This window comes from Kogia breviceps, chromosome 5, assembly GCF_026419965.1.
Source record: "Kogia breviceps isolate mKogBre1 chromosome 5, mKogBre1 haplotype 1, whole genome shotgun sequence".
Taxonomy (NCBI): domain Eukaryota; kingdom Metazoa; phylum Chordata; class Mammalia; order Artiodactyla; family Physeteridae; genus Kogia; species Kogia breviceps.
In genome coordinates, this window is record NC_081314.1 from 121,817,251 (window position 1) to 121,844,354 (window position 27,104).

The 27,104-nt window shown below is 38.9% G+C and overlaps 1 protein-coding gene and 1 long non-coding RNA gene across 18 annotated transcripts in view; one reads left to right on the top strand and one right to left on the bottom strand.

Moving 5' to 3' along the window:
• The window catches only part of NRIP1 (nuclear receptor interacting protein 1), a 159,850-nt gene extending 134,223 nt beyond the window's left edge, over positions 1 to 25,627 (bottom strand). For 4 of the 17 annotated variants that reach the window (XR_010840812.1, XR_010840808.1, XR_010840807.1 and 1 more), the window contains exons 1-2: positions 24,332 to 24,614; positions 6,391 to 6,470 (exon numbers count right to left, since the gene is read on the bottom strand). The gene's annotated coding sequence lies outside the window, so the exon portion shown is untranslated. Of the gene's footprint in view, positions 1 to 6,390; positions 6,471 to 24,234; positions 24,272 to 24,331; positions 24,628 to 24,757; positions 24,779 to 25,181 lie in introns of those variants that run through there. The other 13 variants (XM_067034933.1, XM_067034928.1, XM_067034932.1 and 10 more) reach the window with 10 other exon arrangements.
• On the top strand, positions 24,720 to 26,619 carry LOC136794270 (uncharacterized). Its single transcript, XR_010840816.1, has 2 exons — positions 24,720 to 24,909; positions 25,265 to 26,619. It is a non-coding gene; the product is annotated as an uncharacterized lncRNA (long non-coding RNA).
• Positions 26,620 to 27,104: the final 485 nt, after the last annotated feature.

Below are 27,104 nucleotides of genomic sequence, written 5' to 3' on the forward strand. Positions count from 1 at the left end.
GTGGCAGTTTAAGAAGTGTACAATTAACATACTCAAGGATTAGGCAAGTGGAATATGATGCAGGAGCCGGGTAGAAACAGCACTTGGCCTTTATCTTGTGGGCAAAGGTCTTTGGTGTTCAGGGTAATGATTATTTCTTCAGAAAAGTTTTATTGTGCTGTACTGTGTAGAACACATTGGATAATAAAAACTAAAAGGTAAAAGACCAGTTAGAAAGCTACTATAGTAACTGTCTAACAAGTATGAAGTACTAAAGCTTGAATTTAGAAGATGGAGGTGGAAAAAGAAAGAAATCAATCTCATAATTTTTCCTGTTCTAATAAAAATGATTATAGAAATAGTCATATACATGGTTGCCTGCTATCATGTGTTGAATATATCAACGCATAAGATAAAACCAAAAACTTGCAGATAGACTTACAGGAAAGAGTTTGCTTAAGTCATCTCATAAAGTTACCTATGCTATAATGGAGTAAACATTTATAACATCTCCTTTGAATGTAGCAAATACCATTTCTTAATACTGTTAAGTCTTTGATTACATTTTTATACTATTTTAAAAACATTTATTGTAGATGACCACAAACGGAAATTTTCAAAAACTACAATTAGAAAATATCTGTATAAAACAGAATGATAACCTATACTTTACTATAGAAACAACTACTTAAAAACCACAAGGTCTGCCTGATTCATACTGATTTTAAGACACCAAAATACAATGAATGTCTCTATATTTTACAGAGGATATCTCTTATAAACGTATTTCTCAAACTGATTACCAATATTTTGTGACGAAACAAAAAAATGCACATATGTATACTCTGAAGATAAATTACCTGACCATAATATTACACTCTATTTGTGGAAAACCTCATATTTACATATTTCTCGTAATAGGGATATACGTATCAGTTTGATGAATAAACTACTTTCAACTAATTCAAATTATCAAAATGTATTATTACAAATATAACTGAAGATTTTTGTTTTCTCTTCCTTTAAATATTCCCTGCCCCAGAAAGTCCATAAAGGCAAATTTTCAGGAGTGAAAAATAGTGTATCTTCTTCATATATTCAATAAATATTTAGTCAATAAATACTTATGAGCTACTTCTAGATGTCCAGCGTTCTCTTAAACCACTTTATTGAGATATGATGTAGATACAAAAAGCTGTACATATTTAAGGTATACAACTGATGGGTTTAGAGGTAAGTATATATTTGTGAAACCATCACCATTATCAATACCATAAACACATACACCACTTTCAAAAGTTTCCTCCTGCCCTCTTTTTGTGTGATAGGAACACTTAACGTTACTCTTAGCAAATTTCTAAGTATAAAATACACTATTGCTAACTATAGGTAATATGCTGTACAGTAGATCTCTAGGACTTGAGTAATTGAAAGTTTGTACCTTTTGACCAACAGCTCTCTGTTTCCCCCTCCCATACTTCCTGGTAACCACCATTCTACTCTCTACTTCTATGAGTTTGATTCTTTTAGATCCTTCATATAAGTGGGGTCATGTAGTACTTATTCTTTTGTATCTGGCTTATTTCTCTTAGGATAATGTCCTCTACGTTCATCCATGTTGTCACAAATGACAGAATTTCTTTTTTTTTAAGGTTGAATAATATTCCACTTTATGTAGATACATTTTCTTTATCCACTTATATGTGAATGGACATGTGGGCTGCTTCCATGTCTCAGCTATTGTAAATGCTGCAAAGAAATAAGAATGCAAATATCTCTTCAAGATCCTGATTTCACTTTCTCTGGATATATACCTAGAAGCAGGATTTCTGGATCATATAGTAGTTTTATTTTTAAGTTTTTGAGGAACCTTTATACTGTTTTCCATAGTGGCTATACCAACTGATGCCCAGAATTATTCTAGGTTCTTTCAGATATATCAGTGACAAACACAACAGAAAAAGATTCCTGCTCTCAGAGCACTTTCATTCTAGAAGGGGAAAACAATCAATAAACAATTAATTTAAAAAATTCATAGTATTTTAAAGGTGATAAGTGCTGTGGAAAATGAAAAGAGAGTGGAGATGCAGCTCCCACTTTGAGTGGAGTGGTCACCAGCACAGGCCTCATCAACAAGATGCCGTGGCCTTATCAGCTAATGCAAGAACTTTAGTTTTACTATAACTGAGGTGAAGGCTTTTATAAGCAGAGGACTGATTTTCTTTTTTAAAAAAATACCATGTACTATTATAACTGGGTGTCAAAAAGTATAGTTGACTTCATTTAAAAGGGAGGAGGGAGTGCTATTAAAAAACGTGTTGGGGGCTTCCCTGGTGGCGCAGTGGTGGAGAATCCGCCTGCCGATGCAGGGGACACGGGTTCGTGCCCCGGTCCGGGAAGATTCCCACGTGCCGCGGAGCGGCTGGGCCCGTGAGCCATGGCTACTGAGCCTGCGCGTCCGGAGCCTGCGCTCTGCAACGGGAGAGGCCACAACAGTGAGAGGCCCGTATACCGGAAAAAAAAAAAAAAAAAAAAAAAAACACGTGTTGGTGGGAATGGCTATAAAAAAACTACCTTATATCAGGAACCCAAAATAACCACTAACACATGTGATTATGGCCAGTATTGCTTACTGGGCTTTACCGCTTATGACAGCCCTCCACACATGACCATTTTCACAGACTAGTAGTAGTTCCTTATTCACATTCCAAATTCTGAACACTAAAAAGTTTAAAGCAAACCAATCTGGTAGCAAAATCTGACCCAAGTTCATGTGAGACAACTGACAGCTCTTGCTTCATCTCACTTGGCAAATATATACATGAAGAAATATTAACCCTCAAAATCTAGGTAAACTTTAAATATCCTCATTCATATGAAGTCATAGGTACATCTATCTATATGTATACATACAACCTTTTTTCCGCTGCCCTATTTTACTCAGAAGATAGTGGAGTTACATTGTATGTCAATTTATCATATTAAAAGTAAACCAGCCACGCTCAAAAAAAAAAAAAAAAAAAAGAAAAAACTAAAATTCTATCTAGCATATAACCTAGAGGAAGATGGACAATGTTGCAATGTTGATCTGTTGTTACAGATTGTGATTTTACAGTTTAAAGATATGTATTTTTCATGCAAATGTCCTGTAAACACTGGCTAATTGCTGTATCTCATGTTCAACCAAAAACAAAACAAAAAAAACAATGTTATTTATTCCAACACTGAAGGAAACAGGCTGTTTGAGACCTACTGAAACATACTATATTAGAATCTGCATGGCATCTTTCTATTGAATTTTTTAGGATAATTTTAACTAGATATGAATTAGACTAAAGCACTACCTTTAAAAAAATCCGAGATGTAACTTTATAACCATGCTGTCTACAAGACACAGGTGGCTACTGAGTACTTTAAAACTGACTAGTCTGAACTGCCATGGGCTGTAAAGTAAAAATACACCCTGAATTTCAAAAACTTAGTATGAGAAAAAAGAATGTAAAATATCTCATAACTTTATGCTAATTAAGGAATGGAATAATAGTTTTCAGATGTTGGGATAAATAAAATATTGTACTAACTTCACTAGTTTCTTTTTCCTTTTTTTAAACATTCCTACTAAAAAACTTACAATTTGAGCTCACATTATATTTCTACTGAACAGCTCTTCTCTATAATAAAGACTGAGAAAAAGATTAATACAAAATTTCTCAAGTACTTACATTCTAGAATGAATAATTTCACTTTAGATCACCAAACAGAGTAATACACACACAGATAAAGGTAGCAAGAAACATCCATCAGAAACTCAAATGCATCTACAGTTTTAGATATTCAAAGAGGTATCCAAAAAATTCAACAATAAAGTAAAAGTCTTCATTATATGATATGTCTAATTTGTTTCAAAATCCATTTTCAGTATTTCCTTAGTCATAAGTATGTATAGGAAGGTTCTGTGTCCCATTTCCCTTCACGAGAGTTAGGGTAGATCTAAGTTTCCTGAACCAAACACGTATCATAATGGAATCAGAAAACAGACAACTTAATTTTAACAGATGGGAAAATCTCACAACTCCTAAAAAACAACTTCAGAGTTTATGTAAAGTTGGAGAAAGGTCCATTTCACAATAAGAACCATCATTAGTAAAAGATACACTGATTGACATTTCCTAAATATCCTTAAAAGTGCTCCAAGTACCTATTTACTGAAGTTAGACATATATATACTCCACCACACAGCAGTTCCATTCCTGTGCATATACTTATCAGAAATGAATGCTTATTTCTACCAAAAGATTTTTTAAAAAGTCATAGCAGCCTTATTTTAACCCCAAACTGAAAAGATATTCAATGTCCATTTACTGTAGAAGGGATAAATGATGGTACAATCATACAATGGAATATATACGACTGGGTGGGGGGAGAGGGAGATGACACACACATGGATGACTCAAAGACATAATGTTAAACGTTAATGTCAAAAAAATCAGACATAAAAGAGTTCATACCACATGGTTCCAATTGTATAAAGTTCAATAACAGGCAAAACTAATTCAAGATAGAAGATGCCAAAGACTGGTTTTTCTGTTGGGTGAAGAGGCAGTATTGACCAGGAAAGACACCAACAAACCTGCTGGGGCAGAGTGTAGTGTAGTTATGCAGGGTGCGCTTACGTAAAAAATCTCTGAACTAGCAAGTAAGAATGCCAATTTAGCTACATGAAGTTACACTTCTGTGAAGTGTTTTGTTTTGTTTTTTTTAAAATATAAGTAACTTTTTTTAAAAAAGGGCCTGACATATCATGTTATTTTCAACAGAATTACTTAAAATCAATTCTTATTCAGAATTTACACAAGAATTTCTCTACTCAACCCTACAACTAAACTTAATTTCTTTGCCATTTTTTATTAGTAAAAACTAGTAACCAGTTCAATTCTATTCAACCTGCTCTTAATTTTGAGACTACCTGATACATTTTTATAAATGGATAATTCCCAATGGCTTTAAAAAGTATAATAATCTTCTCTATAACTAATAGTTATAAACTATTTGAATGTTTATGTCTTTAAATATGTAATTATAATAGTTAATTCTTAGTTTAAAAAGGTAACTTTAAACTCCACAAAATTCAGGGTTTCTGATCATATCCTTTCTTTCATAGATAAAGCATACATAAAAATTAAATTTAGTATTTGGGAGTTCACTAGAAGTCCTTTTACAGTCCTAATGTGTTTATTTAGACTTCTTATTTGCTTTCACCCTCCCCCTCTGGCAGGAGGAGGGAGAAAATGCTGTTTTGCCAATAATGACTATAACCTTGAACTTACAGAGTTCAATACAATGTTCTATGGAAATATAAAGGACTATATTCATCCAATCCTAGAAACTCACAGTGCTTGACAAGTGATTATTTAAGAAAATTTGTAAAACTGATTTTTGTGTAATTTCATGTGAATATACATCATGACTATCCAGTTAATAAAGTAGTATGTACTCAAAAGAAGTTGACCTATTCAATACAACTTTAACAAATATATTATCTTATTAAATGTATGTATGCATTCTTCCTTCATCTGTGTCTATTCCAAGCAAGACAGCCGCCAAGTTTTATAAAAGACAAATGCATGACTTGGGGGGAGGTATCAAGGTGGACACCAAGAAGGAAACCCTAGGGTATGGATGAAGGGAACTGTGTTCACCACTGACCGCAGCCAAACCGGCTGGTGTACCCACACGGGGTCTTGGGGTTGTAAAGGATAGAAGCACAAAGCAGGTAAGTTTCTCAACTGACAACCTTAATATCCTTCCTTCCTAGTAATACATCACATGTCCTGAGACTCAGGGTCTACGAGCAGATGAATTATTATGCCGCACCAACCTAGACACATGTGATAATGCAGAGGGAACTTAGCAGATGGATGTTCAGAGGCAGAGTCAGGTGACCTGGTTGAATATGTCCGTGGGCCCTGATGCAAATACAGATGGCAGCTGGTCCCTACGTTAGAAGGTAGAACTGTCATAGGCAGGAAGAACTTTAAGACTGCCTGAATGTTTAATGTATATTTCACATGGTCTTAGATAAACAGAAACTTTTTATAACTCATTTTCAAATCAAAACATTCTTTAAAATAGTACTATGCTGAAAAGGTAAAATGTAAATATCTCAGATGTTTAAAAAAGGCAAAACTGGTTCCATCTAAACCAGATTCCTTTTACTCACACAAAATTCATAATTTACCAACACTGAAATATATCCCTCTCCTCTGTTACAAATGTCAAACAACTAGTTTATCAATATCTGAAACTTAAGAAAACTAAACAATTAAATATGGCATAATATTCTTTCTTTCCTGTAACTGAAAAGGCTTAACTACATTTTAAAAAGTGGAGCAGTGAGACAAAATACAATACCTTCTGGATGTGTTTCTCCCAAATGTTAAAATAATGGATCCCGAGGATAGAGCTTAAATTGCTCACAATCCAAACATTCTCTGAAAATTAATAAAAATAAGTGTTACTTCAAGTTGCATCTTATCTCAAGGAATTTTAATAGCACATTTTACAAAGAACTCTTAACTACTGACTGAAAAACAAAATCTGAAAAAATGACAAAAAAAGATGTATTGCAAGTAGAAAAATTCCTAATTATACATGTTTTCCTCGGGCATAGCTGTTGATCACATCTGATAAAAAATACACATTACAAAATTATTTATACCAAAACACTACTTATCTGTCTTTACACTGCATTAAAGACTATATCACCAGTTCTCAAGTGTGTGAGAAGTTAATGTCAATGACCAAGAGGAATTCTGATCAAGGATTCTGGGAGAAAAAGTATTAGAATTATTTGGTAGTCAACACAAGAACTGAAACACCTCATTTTTTTTTTCCCTAGACCATTAGAAACAAAAAAATGTTTAACTTGGAATTAGAACCTTTCCTAGATACAGAATGACATCAACATGTGGATAGTTTATACTTTTAAGAACAAAAGAGTGGGTGAAAAAGTTTTAGACCAGCAAGACCCACAGTCCACACTTTAACACTGTGGTGGCCCTGGAAACTGTATATTGACCAATAGGCCAATGGACAGTGAGACCAGGTGGTGATAAGACAGGTATGGTGCAAACTCCGAGATTCCACCACAGCAGCATTCCACTCGTATCACCCACTGCATTTATGTCTGGTTTACATATCTAGAATTCTCAATTCCTATCCCACAGCCTATGATTGGTTCTCAAGGATTATAGCTTAGCCTCCAAATAAATCCATAAACCTAAACCTTAAACTCCCCCAAATAAAGTATTTTTCATTATCACTTAATTTTACCAGTGCCCTTCAGTCTCCTTAAAACCATATACAGATTACAAATTTCTTTGAGTGATGCTTCCTTAACATGCTAGGGAGGCAGGCTGTTCAACCACTCTGCCTCTGAGTCACTTTCTCTGCATCCTGCTTACTGTTCTTCTCCCTGTGACTGTGAGCCTTGCATTCATCTTTGAATCCTCCAGCACCTAGCATGGTGCAAGGCATAGAGCTGATGCTGAGTGAAAGTCTGCTCTATGAATCAATGAATCTGAGAGACTTTATCAACTAATATACCATGCTGAAGTAAAAATGATACCAGCAAAGGAAAGCAGGTAGTTATATGAGCCAACTACAATGAAGAATACTCACCTTTTAAAAAATTTCATACTTCATACACACACACACACACACACACTCAATTCTCATTCTTGCTCCCTCTCCATCTCTCTCCCTTCTTTCTCTCAGTTCTTCATTAGCAAGACTCTCCTGGTATCTATGTCAATACTCTCCCAACCCCTACAGACAAGCAGCCGGCTGGTGGCAGGGCTCCTTTCTGCCCAGGTGACTTGGGATTCTAGCCCTGCTGTCTGAGGTCCTGCACCGATTGGCATGGTAACTGGACATTAACACAAACCCTCTAGGCACACCATCAGCAGCTCCTAAGCTACCCTCCATCAGCAGCTGGGAATGTCACTTATATGTGTAAGTCAAAAATACCTAGAATCATAACTAAGGCAGAATATTCCTAGAATCTTATTAGTAGACAGCTGGCATTGCCTTAAAATAGAAAAAACAAACAAACAAACCCTGAAGAGACCTCCTAGTGATTAAAAAAAAAAAAAAAAAAGCCTTATCATTTCCTATTAGGACACTACTTTTTCAGCAACTAAGTAAAAACATTACCAAATCATTTTATGTAATAAAATTTAACCTTACTTTGACCTTCCTCATAAAGCGAACAAACCTCTCTATCCAATAAAGTTCCATCTGAACTATGTAAGATGATAAGCAATACCTTAATTGCATTCATTTACATGACTTTGAAACTATTCTGGGCTGAAGTCACTGACTGCAAGGTCACAGAATACAAAAAAGTAAAATGTATGCAATTTACCAAAAGGAGGAGGAATGAGGGACTTAGGCAGTGGGGTAGACCTTCTCCCTCCCTCATCAGGAGACACCCAAAGCTCAATGCAATCAACAGGTGCAGCCACCTCTAACATCTCTATCTGAAATATACCATACATACACACACACACACTGATTTTATAAATATACATATAAAATAGAATAAGAATATGTATCTGATAAGTCCACCATATATTATGGTTTTCTTATTAAAATCAATTTCCCTGAACAGAGGCAAAGGGCAATTCTATGCCTTAACAGCATTTAAAATCAAAATATGAAAGAGGGCTATTACTTTTTCCATTGTTTCATAAAAATTTCTAACAACTAAAATTCAGGTTATAAAGCTGTAACAATTTTTAGGATAAGAACTGCAAACACAGGATGTTAAATATACTAAGCATTTCTGCTTTCATTTTTCATAAGCAAATACTCAACTAATTTGCTCCCATCTCAAAGCCAATAATACCACATTAGTAAAAGTAAAGAAATACAACTGACTGACAGAAACTGACTACCATAAATTACGAGGGACAATGTGTATTCCTCAAAACCTTAGAATATATCATAACGCACAAAAGCAAGTTAATCCTACAAAATATTTCCCTTTAGTAAAATTCTAACACAAACTAGGTGTTATTGGCACTTGAATTTACTGGAGAAAAGAGAAGGAAACTAAAAGGTTAGGATCTAGAGACCTTTAAAAATCTCTGTAATATTAGTACAAATGTAGAGCCTCAAATTTTTTTTCGGTTTAATATAACATCACCAGGAGATTCATTTAAGAAGTTTCTGTCCATTAAATTAGACAAATCTCCCCACATTTAATGTACTACCAAAGCATTTCTATACTGCTCAAGCCAAACTTTTGCAATTTAAAAATGATTTAGTGAAAAAGAAGCAATGATATTATAAAATTTATGCTTCTTCACCTTCTCTCCCTACCTAGAAGAGCAAGACTCTTTTCATGTAAATCTGTATTAGATCCCAATCATTTCAATTGATGCTACTCCACGAAGAACACAAGGATGAAAATATATTTAAGTACTATATTCTTAAACAAACTCCAACACCTTGATGCCACTTTGTCCTTTTTTAAATGAGAAATAAAATAAAATCTCAATTTCTCTCTACAAGTTAAGCCAATTCACTTTGGAATACCTTAGTAGTAAAATAAATGCATACATGTATTTTTAAAAGCACTAGCTACTATTACGATCCATATATAACTTTCAGTGACCATATCTTCTTTAGATATTTTAATCCTTTCTATAAGAAGTAATTCAGGCTTTAACATGATATAGATAATCTGTGTAACTGTGTAACAAGCAATTCATGGTTCACATATCTTGACAAGGATAAAAGCACCGGGGCCAATCAGCATCCTCTAATATTGCTTCCAGTGTTCTTGGTCACATTTTTATCTGATTTCAAATCTCGGGCTGACGATATAACTTTTGTTATTTCCCAAACACTTCCCTCTGTCCACCCAAGAGACTGAACGCTTTATGTTCCTAAAGCTCCTTAATTGTGATCACAATGTTTATCTAAAGTTCTATTTCGTACACATAAATTATCCTTTCCTTGGATATGAGAATATGTTAAAAAGCAATTTTTATAATCACAATCTAGCCTTTGTGTGTCTTTAAATGAGCTACAACCGTGAACTGAAAATGAACTATATTAATGGCATCACTCTTACAGCTCTCAAACTTGAAGAAAAAAGTCCAAGCTTAGGTTCTGACACACTTCATTTTAACAGCATGCATCAGCCTCAGGTGAGCACAGTAAATCCTACCCACACAGCAAGTATGCATGTGTGTGGCTGCTCTTTCCATTTTCTCTTTTCTCTTCCTTACCTCTCCCTAGGAAGTCAATGAACAAAACATTACACACTTTTTAAATATATACAGTGGTACAGAGATAAACGATCTATCTTGTCCAAAAAAGAGGTACCTAAATAAAGAAACTTATCAATTCTCAATGTAAAAGTAAATCCTGGACTGACAGGTTGCTCAGATAACACTCAGAAAAGAACAATATGACTCAACCTGTAAGGAACAGACCAAAAACACTCCATAAGATGAAGTGTATCTAGAGGAGTCCGTATCTCCACTTGAAACGCTTGCTATGGAATATGTTAATTGACAATTCCACCTAGGAAATATTTTTCTTCCTCTCTCACCCGTTCCCCCACCCATCTTGCACTCGACTCCATAAACAGCAGTTATCCCCCATTATAAAACAGTTGACGGTTAAAACAATGAGCCAACGAAGAAAGTACAATATTCTATAACTGACATTTACTGCATTGGCCTTGGACTTCTAATCTTTACCAGACGGGCACACAAATCAATCCATCAGCTCATAAAGGTGTGCTTTTTTAACCTCTAAAACAGATGGGATTGGCCAGAAGTGTCTGGCATGTCAAACTGCTAATCACTGCTGCCCTCTGCACAAAATAACCCTCTTAAGTTGAGGCATGGTTGCACGGGAACCGACACTAGTCTGTGGGAAACCCATTTAACTGTCACACACTCCTGCCACTCCTGCTCTCCCTTAATTAAGCCTAATGCCTTATGCTTTGACCTTTTGTTCTAGCCTATTAACCCTATCTAGTACAAGTTCAATTAAGTTCAGCTAAAAACTTTGCTGTAAACTATTAAATGCCAAGCTCAAAAAATCAGGAGGGACATCCTCACAGCCCTTAGTTCTATGCACCCTGTTACTCCATGGCATGGGACAGTAAAAGCTCACTTTTGAAGTGATACTGATTCTGATAGAGTCTAGAAGAACCAAATGATCATGCTGGTTCACCCCCTTATTTTACAAACTGAGGCCAGAAAACTTAAATGAGTCACCCATTTCACAGCTTCAGTGGAACTACACGGAAACCTATCTAATCTCTAGCTCTGATCCTTTATTCTCCATCATGTCTCTGATTTATAGTCAAACCACCCAGGAATGTGTTAAGCATACTAATATTTTCAACACATTATTACTTTTCACCACCCACTAAAATTCACTACACAAATAGGCCTAAAGCAAAACAAATGAGCACATCAACAGAGTTTTGAGGTAATATTTCCTTTCCTCCCCACACCAAAACTTTCTATCCGCTCACTACTTTTCTTCTTTTTAAAAGGAACAATGGCCATCTGAGAACTGCTAAATTCTGCAACACTCCCAAGGCAATAGGTGCAAGTACAAATTTTTTTCTTCACTGATGCTTCATTTAAGTATTCAATAGAACAAATGACTGAAGCTACAGAAAGCAACTACAACTTGCTACTTATCCTCAAGTGGAAAAAGCTGGTTATCTTTAAAAATATCTTTTTTACACCTATATGTAAATTGATTGCTGTTCAACATTTACCAGAATGCCAAAAAATAAAATCAAAAAAGTTTAAAATTCACTGTAAAGTAAAATCAAACATAGTCCAAACTAACATGCTGTCATCACAGGGGAATTTTAGTTTTAGTATATAGTAATAAGTGCTATTCCTCTTTCCATTTACTTCATACAACTAGAAAAAACTGTTTTACCACTCTCGCTATGACACGTGAAAACAAACATTAATAACATCAAACAAAATTTGGATTTCTACCTGTGACTCATGTGAGGAAATGCGTACTAATTTCAGAGTTTTGAAAGATTTAAAGTCAGATTTTAATTTTATCCTTTTATTGACTGCCCAAAGACCCATTTTTTATCCACTTTCAGTATTAACCAATACTGTCATCTTTGCCTTTAGCAACCTGGAACCTTACAGGTTAAGATAATATGCCATTAAGTGGAACATACAAAAATTTTCAAAAGAAACAGTGATGAACAGCTTCAATGACAGAATTTACTACTTTTTAAGGGGTAAAAGTAGAATGTGTACAAAAGCAAAACTCAAAGTGAATGTGCTTATGTTATTAGAATGGTACTTTTTTGGCATCATCGGAAGGAATATACACAAGAATTTACAATATGTAACATACGCAGGTGGATGAGCAGTCAAAGGGAAAACAGACACTGACAGCAAGAACAACTAGCAGCAAACTAATGATTCAGAGTCTCAGTCACCTTTTTTTACTGCAAAGGATATTAATGTTAAATTTTTTTTACATACACACACACACATATATATGTACACATTCTTTTTTATATTCTTTTCCATTATGGTTTATCCCAGGACACTGAATATAGTTCCCTATGCCATACAGTAGGACTTTGTTGTCCATGATATTAATGTTAGTTTAAATGAGATATCATGCCTTAATTACAAGAGTCAGCTCATAAAAATAGAAATTAAGTTTGGGTCTCAGACACTGAGGATTTAACAGTGGGAAAGTTATACTAGTGCACAGAATCCACATACTCTACGACATACTGACTGACACTAAGGAACAACTGAAAGGAAAGAGCAGTTCAGCACTGATGAAAACACAAAGCAGAATTTACCACATTAATAGTAAATGTGCTCATTTTTCTACTCTTTTACTTTGGACAGTAGTTTATTAGCCTGTATATCTTCTTTTACTATGATTTATATGATTCACTGCTATTTACTTGTGAATAGAAAAATATGTGAGCCCTCAGAGGTGTTTTTTCTGTTTAGAAAAAGCATCTATTTCTAAGCATGCATAAAGTTTAGTAAAAACTTTTGTCTTCACAAGTAAGAAACTGGATTAAAGTCATTTTAAGAGCGTTTGTTAAGCCTCAGTGCTGTATATGTTATGTCCCAGATAATCTACACATTTTCTTTAGCATTTGAAAATTAATTGCTGGTCTATAAATTTCTGAGCTCTGTTTTAAAATAATTTTCTTTTCCAACTTAGCATTATTAATCAAGTTGAACGTGATAATGTTCTAACAGTCAGAAAATTCACCTCTAGTGAACAGCAAATCCTAATTTTAAAAAATAACAAAAGGGCTTCATATACTACTTAGGGCCTATAATTTACTAGGTTTTGAATCATCAAGTCCTTCCTGATACCCTCTAACTTTTAAGATTACTGAAGGCCAAAATTAATGCTGAACATGAGACTCTGAGATGCCTCCAGTGTCCCAAGCAGTCAAATTCAATGCAATTAAATGTGCTGAGCTGGTGGATCCTTAGGACTACTGCAAGTGAGGCCAAGGAAATTGCCCATAAGGCTCTAGAAATACTGTTTCATTTATTTAAAAAAATTAAATGTTGCCCCCCCAAATTTCGCTGAACATGCATTCTAATATGTTATAAATTGTGTATTTGTGAAGAAACTTAGTATTACAGAACAATGTCAAATGCCAAGTAATTACAACGTCACCAACAGTTACACTTTTTCCTTCATAATAAATATGCCTGGAAAGAAGATGATAAATTTCAAGGAAGAAATATTATTGCTTATAGAAGTTCTGATTTAAATAGACCAAAGAAAAAATGTAGAACAGCAGCTATTGTGCATAAGTTAGTCATAATATTTAGCAGTTTTTAATGTATAAATACACAAAGGCCCCATTCCTAACCCCCCAAAAAGCCAGATTTCACCAATAGTTGGGATTGGTACAGTTCAATTCAACAAATGTTTTAACAACCTTCTGTATGCCAGGCACCTACAGCACCAACAATACTCTGATGAATAAGCTCCTATTCATGGAACTTACCCTCTCTTGAGGAGGACAGACATCAAACAAGTGTGAGACTATCACAACCAGGGGTACAAGGAACTGTGAGAGACAAATCTGATTTTGTTAGAGCCGTGGAGACAGTACTGAGCGCCTACACTCTCTTGCCCACTGTCCCATGAGTGAGAATATTCCTTTCCAATTTGCTTCGCCAACGTGAGGAATGTGGTCAGTCTGTGGCCCACATCAACGGCTACCATTAGGTTCCTTCTCTCTTGCTCTCTTTCTAGAGGGGTGGACCTCGGTGCACTTGGTTCAGGGCACTGATCGCCCCTGGTCTACACAGTGCCCTCGCATCCCATATGCTACCTTTTCAAAGGAGAATACAGAGTGGGGCCCATAACCTTTGTATTATGTTCCCAACTGAACCAACAGACCCAACCACCTCCACTAATGGTTTTAGAATATTACTCTTCAGTAGTAAGTGCGTCTGGCCTGTGATTCTTCTGATCACACTAGTCAACTAAAGTCACCTGACTCTGTTAATCGACAAATAAAAGTTCCCCCACTGAATTTTAAATAGAGCTCAAAAATGTCTATAACACGCAGAAACAAAGCTAATGCATGAACAGATGTGCACCTGTACTGTAAAGCTTCTCTTCTTAAATTCTCACCCTGGAGAATACATCCCAAGTTCTAGAATATCAAATGAACCACAAGACTGTCCTGAAGACCCTTTTAACAGCATGAGAAGGAAAGAGGCTACAAAAAGGATGGTATGGTTGGCCCTGCTGACTCCACTCCTGAAGACCCAGTCCTGATGCTCAGAGGGCCTCCCCTGGGGTTCGCTTAGCCTTAGTACCCTGCTGGATCCATCACCAAAGGTTATTCACCATTCCTTAACACCTGGTACAGAAAGCCCCTCTTTCTGAGATTGCTTTAGCAAAAACAAACAAACAAAAGAGTGTGAAATAAATCAAGACTTGATTTCTCACCCTGGGCTTAGCCAGTTGCCAGCTGTTGGTTTTAAATTCTTAGGTGCTCAGTGTCCTCCTCTGTAGGATGCAGACGAAAAATGTTTTGGAAACTTTAAATTAACAACAATGTCAAAAATGTTGGAAGATGAGTAATCATTTAACCCTACTGTGTCACATGGATACCTAGCCATTAAAAAGAAAAGAACAAGTGAGAAATTAAGAGAACAAAAGGGAAAACAGGGGGAAAAGGAACCAAAAATAGAAGAGGATCAAGAGAAAAGAAAAAGGTGTATAAGTGAAATAGTAGCACTTATCACTATTTGATTTACAGTCCACACCAACTACCTACCCTATGTGCTTTTCTGTTAAGCAAGATGCCTCTATACACCGACTTGTTTGAAAATGAGGAAGTAGGACAAGGTACCTCTAAAACAAGCGCACTTAAACCCGGAAATTCCATAGCTTCTATCAAATTTCCTTCCAACCTGATATCTAAGGATTCTATGAGAGTACTTCAGTTTGTGAAAGCCCCAGCAAAAGTAAAAAATAAATAAATAAAACAGAAGAAAACATAACGTTGATTCAGGTCAGTCAAGGATTACCAAGACAGGTAAGAGTAGCATTTTACTAACAGAGTGAACAATGCATTGCTTTGAGTTCTGCCTCAATCATACCAAACATCCAGACATTGGGAAAGAACCAGGTGGTGGATAAACACCTTCCATCTTCAATCCTTGACCTCATGCAGATTCAGTCTATTTCAATTAACTTTTTTAAGAGGCATGGATGTGTTAGGGAAATAATACAAATACATATCTGAACTCCAGAAAATTTTTTTTACCCAGATTGTTCACTTACACAGTTTCTCTCTTATTTGGCCAGATACAACATAGTTTCTTAATAAAGGATCATAGTAAAATGTTCCTTTGCAGCTTTTATACAAACCCTTTTGTTTATCCAACATTTACTTGGCATTTCAAAATCCAAAGCACACCAGAAAATATTATGTATATGAGCATTATTACTCATCATTGTGTCTCCAATACGGTTTCAATTTGACTACCTTTTAGTGTAGAGGGAACCATTCAGCTTGAGTCTTTTGGTTCAAAGTTCCATAAATTTTAAATGAGGAAAGTAAAAAGAGGTGGAGAGGTTTATAACTCCATTTCTCACGGCTCCAACAATAAAAGAACATGCCTGATGTGTACTGTAAAATACATGATGTGCTGCAAACCTCCCTAACTCAAAAATTTCTTTCCTGACCATGGTCTGCTCCCAAAACGAAGCCAAACACTCCTCATCTCTTGATTTCTGCATCCTTCTGATAAATTCACAAGTGCATTGTCAATTGCCTCTTCATATTACAGAGACTAGTTCATTAGCATAGCACAGTCTTTAAAATAAAATTACTGGGGGTGAACATAGGACATTAAAAATAAAAATCATGTTAAGAACCGTAACAGTCAAGAGATCTAACTTTTCAACCAGGAAAAGCTATGGCTCTGAATTTGCTACAACTGCTCCTTGAAGTGGACAAACATCATTAGCCTTGGGAACACTTGGATTAAGACCATGACAAGCTCTTTTAATGAATTATATCAAGAAACACAGTCGCTTTCTCTGCCTCAAAGAACACTGTAGCAATTCTGAGGTCCACTTCACAGGAGCTAAGAGCCCTCACAGCTGCCCTCGGTGACTACATCTTCCTCATGCAAGTGCAGGAGCAGGGCATCAGCTCTCTCGAGAACTCACAGCAACTGCAGCAGAAACATCTCTTGGAAACAGGGTGCCTTCCCAGTGGGACTGATCTTTGAGAAGCCAGGCTGGGTGAATGCTGCTTGAGTCCTGTGGCTCTCAGGTTGGGAGCAGAGTTGCTTTTTTTTAAAATGATTTTCTAAAAATCAGAGAGAGACTGGTTTTCTCTTCAAAAGATGGCATATTCTCATGGAAAAGCAAATTATTATCAATGAAATTAGCTCTGTGACCTCAGGCAAGTTACTCAGGCATCTCTCAGACTAGGTCTCTGTATCTGTAAAGTAGAGAAAATGACACCTATGTGTCACAGGGGAACTGTAAAGCAGCCAGCACCATGTCTGGCACAAAGCAAGTATCCCCAAATCCTTTTCCTTTCCCTACTTCTCCCCGCAATAAAAAAGGAAAAGGCAAAAGACAGGTAACTAAATAACCTTTTTATATTTCAAGTTTTGACCCATCACCTCTACCCCTTTCAAAACTATAACCTTGAAATCTTTACTGTTTACTGTCAACAACAGCATATATTGATACACAGTCAGAATTTCAGAATTTAGAAATGAAATCTAACCTCCCTGTTCTACAGATTCTACACATGTTGCCCAGAGACATAAAAGGCCTTTCCTTTCATCAGTATCATACATTGATTAAGTAGCAGAACCTAAGCTAGAAAAATATGTGTGGAATAATAAAACAGAAACACTTTTTTAAAATATGCTTTTCAAAAATCAGACCTGAGCCTATATGACCCATTGTGTAAATATTCCCTTTAGGGGAAAAACTGCAATTGTGATTAGTTTCAATTTGAGGGTATTTCTTATATCCCATTTGTGAGTGTTTCACATGTTTTCAAATACTTTTTCTTGCTGTTCTCCACCTTCTTCTGTCCTCCTTCCTTCCCTTGTTTCTTTTCCAGGGTATAAATCTACCACTCTACTGTAGATTACTATAAATTCATAAATTTGAGAATCAAAAAAAAATTCTTAGAAAGTATTCTTTTAAAAAACCAGTTATAATCCCTTAAGCATTTCATATCTCTCTATTTCTAGGTAAATTCCTCAAGACAGAAGTCTCTTTCAAACTTCTAATCCTCAAACTTTGATTGTGTTCTGCTATATGTCAGGCTCTCTTAACCACATTATGTCATTAAATCTCTACAATTATAGTTATAACCTAATCCTAAGATTGCTTATAAAAATAATTTCCTTTCTTACTACTGCAATGCAAAATTATCATCTTTTTTTAACGCAGTAACATATTTAACATGTTCACATGTTATGTACAGTACAGGCAAATTCAACAATTGAAAGCACACAACTACAGAAAGCTAGCTTAACTGCTACGTGGCTTAGCTTTTCTCTTACCTAAAGCTAATCACCTTACTTTTACCTAGTACCCTCACATAGCTGGTAAAGAAGGTAAAAGTAAAATAATCAAAGCAGACTGCAGAAAAACCCCACAAGTTCCAAACTCCTTAGTTCCTGAGCTATCCTCAATCCATCAGCAAACTACAGATCTGAAAACAAGGAGTAGCCCTATCATTTAACAGGAGACTGAAAAATGACTTTCTTAATTAGAAGTCCAAGGGTGAGAGACTCCTTTCCACCAAAGCTCTGAATAAACACCAACATCAGGTCAATCAGAGCTGTCCTGGTCCCAGTGGTATCTTAAGCTGATGACTCAAATTCCCAACGAGTTTCTAGTTTAATTTCTTGAAACTCTAGGCTTAGTCAGTCACACACAGTGACCTGGAATTTAAGGCAAATAAGGGTCTCTTCCTTCCATCCTTAAAGATATTTTTGCTGAATGACACAAAGTTAAAGAGGCAAGATGGGTTTAGAGCTTTTTAGAGTTTTTACTCCCTGAGGTGTACCAAGTTAAAAAACTGGGGACAGTGAACCATGCTAGCTTTGAATTTCAAACACAACTATTAACCCTGTCAGAGAAGCAAGTCCATTTTCAACTTTTAACAAAATGCCTTTTTTTAAACCCCAGCACTATTTATTGAAAGAGGAAGGAAAGAAGAATGAAAGGGAGGGAGGGAGGTGAGGAGGGAGGGAGGTGGGGAGGATGGATGGATGTCACAAGCACCTTCCTAGACAAAGTTTCAACATATTCTGGAGTTCTTCTTGAATTTATTTCAATCAAAAAACATATAAATTATAATTCATTTAACAGGTAATTATCCATACATTATCTTCAATAACTATCTTGTTTAGCTTTTAAAAAAAATCTTAGTACTACTAAGTAAATACAGTGGAGTCCTTTCTGTCCATAACTTCAAAGAGTAATTTTTTTCTACATTTCTGAGTTGCCAGTCTTCTAAATTCTTCAAATCCGCTTCTCATTATATTACTCCTAGAGTTCTAGGCTAAATGTTATCTCTAGCTTGGTTCAAGGTGCTAATTCTAACAAAATCCTAATAACAATGGTAAACTGTAACATCTTTACTTTTTCTTCATTCTTGTTCTCAATGTTTTATGAATTTAAGAAAAATTATCTGTTTCAGGTGTAATGATATCCTAAAATGCCACGTTTTATTTGTAGTATTTGCAAGATAGTGTAGGGATCAATTTGAATTTTAAGGTTCATAATGCAGAGTATGTAATATAACAGTGACAACAAAGAGTATATCACCCTACTTATCTCAATACCTATACTCATTATGAAAAATTAAAATTACTCTTCATACCTGTAGCAAAACAAAAGGAAATTCGATTCTAAATAAACTCTAATTTTTAGAAGCCTAAATATTCAATTTAAACATTAAATTTCAAGGAACAAAAAACAACAGATGGGCATCTGTATTACAGTTTGCAAAAAAACACTGCTAAGATTTCAGAGGTCTCTTTGGTCCCAATTTTCCCCCTACCCTTGAATCACAAGATAATGTGCTTAAAGAAAGCATTCTTTCTGGGGTTATTTATATGAAGTTATCTTTACCAGAAAATCTTATGAAAGAGTTCTCCAGTTCACCACCCAAACCTCAGCACTCTGTTTTCCATGTTCAATAAGACCCTTCGAAAACACCACATCTCAAAAGAATAAAGAAAAGGTGGTCTATTTTTAATTCATTTCCTTCCAAATAAACTATTACTAACTCCTGGTTCTATGCTGGTACCCAATTTTGACCTTCCAGTTTAGATATATTTAAGAGACATTCAAAAACAGTGTACATGCACAAGTGGGGGAACCTGTCATTTCTCCCCCTCAAACCACCACTATTTTTATAATATTGATGACCTCATAAAAGGAACTCCATTACCATCAGCAATTCATGTCCCTGCTTCAGCACCAGATGCAACCAGGATATGGAAACAAGATCTCTCTCCTCCATTTACTTTTTATTCATTCCAACCTCTGGACAGAACCCTCAGATCCATTCCATTGGCCTGCTTCACCATCTGACACACTTGATTTTTACCTTCTCAAGTCTTAGTGACCATCCTGGTGTCATATTTCCCTCATTGTTGTGTTAATCTAAATATTACAGAATGAGTTTGCTCATTTTCCTCCAAGACAGTCCCCTCAAAAAACTGCAACTTAAGGAAATGCATCTTGAACAATTTAATTCTCAGATTCAAACTCATTATCCTGAAAGCCCTCCACCCCTCTCCACCCCATATTCTACTCAGAGTGTGTCTCTGACTTTTCAATAGTAATCAAAAGTTGCTTTTCATAAAAACATTTCTCTAGCTGGAAGACGGGTACAAAGGGTTTTGTTACAACAGTAAATGCTTTTTTCCCTAGTCTTCATCCATGTTAACAGTAAATCACTATGAAACCAACCAAAACAAAACCCACCCTCACTGTGTGTAGCCACGTGAAGGGGCACATGGAAAAAGCTCAAGAGTAAAGAACCTTCATCCCAGCACAGCCAAGAAGGGAAGCTACAAATGAAGGCAGTTTTCATGGAAGAAAATATCCACAGATGTAGAAGCTACTTATTTTAGAAAAGGGGACAACAGAGCAAGACAGCAATAAGGAGAGAGAGAGGTGGGGTATAGACAAACAAACTGGAACGCCTCTTCTCTTCACCTACACTTTAAAACCTGACTGTATCCGGCAATCTAAAGTTCGAAAAGCAAAACTAAACCTATCACAATTTAAAGTGAACAATTTTCTCCTGATAAAAATTAGCTGTTTTGAACTTATTTGGGGCAGAATTATTTTTTTTAACCTGATACACAAAGCTATCATTGCTTTTTCAGAACACTTAAAAATGACCTTTTAAGTTTCTTACAATCGTAAAATTTTAAAACTAAAAACCTAATCCCTTTAACATCATACATCCTAAGCCACTCTGATGTAAAATTACTTCTATGCCACTGTCTTCTAATACTGGTTTACAATGGAATCTGTACAATTAATAATAACCTTCGGGCTTCCCTGGTGGCCCAGTGGTTGAGAGTCCGCCTGCCAATGCAGGGGACACGGGTTCGTGCCCCAGTCCGGGAAGATCCCACATGCCGCGGAGCGGCTGGGCCCGTGAACCATGGCCGCTGAGCCTGTGCGTCCGGAGCCTGTGCTCCGAGAGGCCACAACAGTGAGAGGCCCGCGTAACACACACACAAAAAAAAACAAAACAAAATAATAACCTTCTTCTTTCTCATCTTTCTAGGAAGCCAAGAATGACATATCACCTTATCTCCCTATTTGTGCCATTAGACTGACATATTTCACCTCACCTGTCACCTTCCATAAAACTCTGCTTCCAGATATGAGTTAATTCATTTTTAGTTGTCCTCAATGTTCTAAAATAGTGATGTTTGACAGAATTAATACACTGCTCTAGTTCTCTCTGTTCAACTGGTATTTAATTAAAGATCTTGGGAGGCATCTTTGTCTCCAGTTACACCGCTTAAAGAAGGAATGTTACTTCCTACCTAGACAATGGGCTAAACCACAGGGCAACAGAGCTGCCTTCCTAAGGTCTCCCATTTAACAGATTGTTTTACACTGTGTATAAACTACTAGCAAGACAGATTACCACTTTATTTCATGCTGATTTTACTTTTCGCATCTCTGAACCACAGCTCTACTATAGCCTACATTCTCTCTCACCTTTAAAGTTGCCAGCATTTCTGAACTTGTAATGCTCCCTTATATTTTTATTTGATCATTGCTTTTGTTTTACCTGGACCTCAAAAAGTCCTAATGGTATTTAATTTGTAAGATTTCTTGAATCTCTGGTAACCATGAAGAGGGTCTTTAAGCAGAGAGAGCTACCTGGAGCCCAAGCAGAAAATTTCTTGTTTTAGACTCTTTTGAATTAATATCTTTTGGCGAATAGCCCACTCAACTTAATATGTCATAATTTTCAATTGTAAAGGTAGCATGGATAATTTATATTGGCACTTGCTATTTATTACACAAATAACTGTTCTCTTGGAATGCGTTTTGAAAGCTAGCATTTCTCAATAATTCTTTGGCTATATCGGAACCACAAGAGACATGTCAATTTAAGCAAACTTCAGGAGCAATAAACTAACAAACAAGACTCTAGGTGGTGGTATAGGTTATTTTTTTTTTATCATGATGTTTTGCTCTTAAAAAACTGCAAGAGTCAGAGGAGCCTTTAGCCTCTTTTACAAACACCTTTTTATCGCAACCTTACAGTATTTTAGGGTGTTAAATTAGTAAAAGTTTAGAGACACATTCAGGAAGTGGGTCCAGACATTAAAACTGGTTTTCAACTACCTCAAAGGCACTGTAGAGAGCGCACTGGAGTAAAACCAACAATGAGTAGTCCTCTTTTTTGTTTGTTTTTAATACGTATTTTCCTCATGCTCCTAGGGCACTTTCAGGGCTAAGTATGCAAAGAGGTCTTTCCCCACCAGAGTGTATGAAACAGGCTAAGGTAACAATCCTACAGCCTGCAGGACAGGGGCTGCTCCATTGACTGAATCTTCTTTGTCTCTAGGAACTAATCCCAGGCAGAAAAAAGTTAGCACTGGTGATGAAGCCACTACTCTCTGAACCAGCTAAACTCAAACCACATTACCAAACTGCTGGGCAAAACCAGAGCAACTTACTTCGAAGTTGAAAAACACTTCAAAATACTCCAGGCAGCAACCCAGACTTAGGTGCCAGGCAGATGAAGCAGCATTTGTTTAAAAAGTCCACTTATTTCAGTGTCTCTTCAACAAAGATGCCAAACTAGTGAATAATCACATCAGGAAGATGCCACCCACTTGCTAAACCCATGATTCACTAACAAGCAGGTTCAATGCAATTCATAACTTTAAAGAATGAATTACCAAGGCTCTTTGCTTCACAAATACCACTCCCCCCCCCCCAATGTAAACAGTAATCATCATCTGTAAACGGACAACCATTTTCACTTTGGACACCTATGGATGGTCTCTCTTCCTCTAGGAACAGTTTTTTCCCCCGCACAATCTCACACTTAATCATTTACATTACCGGAGACAAACTCCAACTCAGTTCCACCAACTGAGTGAAAAATCCTTGTGGCTGAGAACGTCTTAATTCTTTTCCGAAATAAAAATGCTGTATTAAAAAACTTAAAACGCAAAACTACTTATGATTCTGTTCTTCTACTATCTTCAAAACCCAACTGCAATCCTTAACGAGACAGAAGGTAAAAACTCCTGTAATGCTTCAGAGATCAACATGTGTTACAGACTCCCAGCTTGTTCGCCTCTAAGACACAGTTGATTCCTTTGTTCCTTCAGACTGAACACCAACTCTTGATTAAAATTTGGAAACTACTTTGGAAAGGATATGACGGTTTGTAGAATATTTCCAGGGAAACCCTTCATAAAACAACAACATGCACTAATAGTAGAAGAGGACACAGATATAAGAGTGAAAAACAAGCCTCCCGAAGCCTCCCAGGACCTGCACGGAGCTCACCCTAGATGTGAGCCCGGTTTCTGGCTCAGGAGTAAAGTGATGGTTGAGGCCTCGGGTCGAAGGGGCCTCTCCCTCGGGAGGGGAAGGACAAGTACCGACGGGCTGGGCTGGACGCGGGGGTCCTCCGGGGGTAGGGAGCGCGGTCCCTTTTCCTAACCACGTTCCCCGGACCGGGATCCGCGAGCACAGAGCAGGGAGGCACCCGGGTCAGAGGCGGGGGGAGCTGCGCCCGGCGCCGCCCAGGACGCCCGGGGCAGCAGGAGCGGCGCGGCGAGAAGCGCCCGGGGCTCGGGGCCGAGGGGGCAGCCGAGCGGGCCGCGACCCCGGCCCACGCCAACCCCCCCCGCCCGGCTCAGGGACCACCCGGAGGCCGCCCCCCGGCCCAGGACTGGCACGTACGCGCCAGTGAGCCCGGGGCCAACTCCACAACTTGGCGGCCCCGCTGCCCGGGCCCCCCGAGTTCCCGGGGAGATTTGGACCCAGCAGGAGAAGCGGAATTTCCCCGGAAACCATCCCCCTCCCCACCACCTCGTCCCGCCGCCGAGCCCACCCCGCCGTCTGCGTCCGCTCCCGCCGCCCGCAGCGCCGGCCCCGACGCCCCCGAGGCCCTACCGGTCAACGCCAACGCCGCCGCGGGCCGCGCTCCCGGCCGTTTCCGGCAGCGCGGGCGGCCGCTCCTCCGAGCCCCCCAGCCGCGGCCGCCACTCACCCGAGGCCGCCGCGGCTCCGAGCCCGGGGCTCCGGCAGGCTCACTCCGCGAAAGCGCCCCGCCGCCCCGTCCTCCCTCGGCGCCCCAGCGAGCTCTTGCCTCCGACCGGCAGCACTGCCGAGCGTAGCGGCGGACGCGAGGCCACGGGCGGGCGTGCGGGCGCGCGGGCAGGCGTGGGGCCGGGTCGTCCCTCCGCCTCGGCCGCCGCCTCCTCCTCCGCCGCCGCCGCCGCCTCCCGAGTTCGGGGCTCTGCTGCAATGTCTGAGAGGCTGACTTTGAGCGCCTCGCTCGCCGCCCGCCCGCAGCCGCGCTCCTCCCTCCGCCGCTGAGTCCGCCGCGGCCCAGTCCCTCCCCTCGCCGCTCCACGCCATTCAGCTCTTCAGCCAAGTTTCTTAACCCTTTTTTCCCCTTCTTTCCCATTGTCACCTGGGCGGGAGGAAGGCGCCCGGGTCCCGGAGGCTCGCGGGAGCTGAGGGGCCCCCTCGGTTGGCTGGTTTTCCTTCTCGCCCGCCCTCCGGCCGGCCGGGCGGGGACTGCGGGGCCCCGAGGCGGCGGGAGGATCGCGGCGGCTGGGAGAGGTGGGTGCTCCACGCGCCCGCGCCGTACCCCGCGGCTCCCGGCTCTGTCCAGCCGCCGCCACGGCCGAAGGCGCCCGGACAGCTCCTCCCGGGGCCCCGGGGGGACCGATCTCGAGACACAGGCCAAAGGCTCGTGTTGGGGGCACAGGCTGGGGGCCAGGACTCCCCGGGTCCCCTCCTGGGTGCCGGCGCCCTAGACGTCCCCCTCCTCCCATTTCGCCCACGACACGCGTCCCCTTGGCTCCCTCTCGCCCACCCCCAACTTCCACCACCTTGTAATCTGTGTGTCTTGCTTTGATCTTGGGGGGCACGGGCACTAACTGCGGGTCACTTTGACCCCACGCCCAACACGTAGGAGGCAGCCAGGGATAAATGCGGAGTGAGTCCGAGAGAAAAACTGGGAAGGAGACCTGAGGAACGCCCCATTCAGCTCCTCGGACGGCGGAGGACCCGGGAGCAGGGTTTATCTTCAGCTGCTTTGTCACTGCGAAGTCTCCAGCGGAGTCAGTTCTCGAATCTACACCATCCCCGGGAAGAATCTGACCCTACAAGACAAGGCAGAAGGCACCGGGCTGCCACTTCTCGGGCAGCTCTCCGCGGTTCAGGCTCCGAGTAAGAAATAACAATTACATCACGAGGCCGGGGCGGCAGCGCCGAGGAGCCTCCCGGTTTCCTGCAGCCTGATCTCGCTGAACCCGCCTCTAAACTGGGGGGCATACGGATTGGTGAAGAGAGAAAGTGGAGGGAGGAGAGAGTCATCCGAAACCATCATTTCCCCCTTCTCCCTGTATTTGCTGTTTTAAAATCTTGTCCTCAACGCTCCCCAAACATCTAACTAGAACTATTAACACCCCCTCAACACCTCCGCAGATGTCAGGTTTCTTTTTGACTCTCGCATCTAGCGTTTAGTAACTCGCCATGAAAAGAAAAAAAAAAAAAAAATTACCAGGGGAAATGAGGACCGTTGCTGAAATTGTTTTTGCTTGCTACGAAAACGCTAAAGTACAGCTTAGCCTCACTGTGAACTCCGAAATGGCATGCCTGTGTTCAAACACTTATTACACAAAACAAGTGAGTGGATGAGACACTCCATTCTTACGTGTAGGTTTTCAGACCCTTAAGAATTCGATAGCATTTGAAAATAGAGTTGCTAATGCACTTAAAAAAAGAAAAAAGAACTATCCAAGTCGTAAAAAGTATTCTATGCCTGTTATGTAATGGCTGTGTTATGCGTGTAAAATGGCATTTAACCTTTAAAAATATGAATGAGAGTTTGGGGTTACCTTCACAATCTTAAAAGAGAAAGCAATTTTTCAAATTAATGCTTAATAATCCAGCCCCTAGCACAGTGCTGGGCACATGGTAGGAAGATTCTGCTTCATGGTGATAGTGCATTTTAGAACGATTATTTTACATCACCCTAGTGATTCAACTGTGCAATCTGTTGCCATCTTATATAGTTTAAACCTCATATGATAGCTTATTATTTGTATGTAGCACCGTTTTAAATCTGTTTCAGGCAACTTAGTAAAGTCAGCTATTCTGTAGCGCAACATATATCCAGGATTGATGCAAAGCCACTGTTCTAGTTACGTGATGGTCAGCATAATTGGAGCGTGGCTCTTTAAGGAGTCTTCTTTTCTTTAAAATCGTTTTTAACTGTTGTTAAAGATTTTCTGAAATGTATTATAAACATTTCTGTTTTCTTAAGCAGTTTGTTTGGCTTTTTCTGGAGAATTCAGGGTTAATTTTATTTAAAGTATTCATTATAGTAGGTGTTAGTGGATTTAACAAGTACATCAAGTTCCTATTCTCTATCAGGCTTCTTCCTAGGTGTTAGGGATGCTCCCAGGAGGTGTATAAGCCATAAATCGCTGCCTTGAAGGACTCCAGGATACTATGACTGATTATCTCTGCCTTTTGTAGTTTGTTTCTCTCCCCCTTCCCTAACTGACAATCTGTAGACTTTTCTCTCTTTTGCCAGCGAGCCTGTCTCCAACATTCTCCTCCTCTTCTGATTGGCAGCTTCTAGTCTGGTGCAGACTGAGAATGCAGATAGCCTCACTTGTCACAATTCAGTCTAAAGTAAAACTAAATAGGTCCCGTGTAAGGAACTGATGTGCTTACCAAGGAGAAAGGCACGTGAACTTTAGTGCATAGACTTTGTGACAGATATTTGGACTACTCAAATGTTG